This window comes from Periplaneta americana, chromosome 11 (assembly GCF_040183065.1).
Source record: "Periplaneta americana isolate PAMFEO1 chromosome 11, P.americana_PAMFEO1_priV1, whole genome shotgun sequence".
NCBI lineage: Eukaryota > Metazoa > Arthropoda > Insecta > Blattodea > Blattidae > Periplaneta > Periplaneta americana.
The window spans coordinates 80,591,296-80,592,417 of NC_091127.1; positions in this window are offsets into that span (position 1 = coordinate 80,591,296).

Here is a 1,122-nt window from a genome sequence, read left to right on the forward strand (position 1 = left end):
TAATTTTGTGTAAAGAATTTCAGATCTTTTATAATGCTTTCTCAATCTAGGTTGTTGCTATTATATTATTTTTTCTAACATAATTCATAGTCATGTATTTAAAAAGAGTCATTAAGTTATATGGTTAATTATAAAGTATAATTTTTATAAAAAGTTATTACATTCGTTTGTCAATAAAACAACATCTTTGTTAAAATTTAAATTTATTAATTAATGTCACAGAGCATCCTTACAATATTATTCTGTAATGACATGCCAATAAATTATTCCCTTGCATTACTTTATCGAAAAATTTCCTTTCTAGAAACACAATAATTGTGCAGTTATTGTACAACTGCAATAATTGTACAATTATTGTACGTCAGGTAAATATTCTTACTGTCATAACTAAAAACAGACATATATTTATTTAAAAAAGAACGACACAACTTAAAATAATTGTTGAAATTATTGAAATTAATTAATAATTATGGTACTATACGCTACAACACTAGAAATATAATATATATGCAAAATTGCATTCCGTTTGGAAAATGCGTGTGCCTACAATTTGATTTCTAAGAATATGAAAATTTTGAAATGCTTCTCCTGTAAAATTAACACTTTTTTAAGTTGTGTCACTCTTATCGCAAATGAGCGATGTATGGAGTGATATGCGTCCTGAATTTGCTTCAGAAGCAACCTCCAGCGATCTGCACCGCGTCCAACAATCATCACTGTAAAGAAACAGTGCTCATTCATTTTAACTGCCAGCAACTCCAAGCAATGATCGCCGTAAACAAACTGCAGCTTTAGAGTACCTACAATTCAGCCAGACTTCGCAAAGCGACTTCAACCATTCCACTAATAATTTTATAAGTATAAAATAAAACTTGTTTAACACTAGAAGAACCAACCGATCATTTGACTCATTTCGATATTTAATTAATTTGTACCTCCTCTGTGTATTTGCTCATCAATCTAGTCCTTCAGGACATTTATTGAATTTACTCTTTTTAAATCCTCTGAAAATGTCAAGTCCCTATCATTATTTATGGGGATAAAAGTACAGTTACCTAGAAGGACGAACATAGGTCATTTTTACTGGTCTGCACTGTCTTATTTTCATGCAGCAGCAAACTA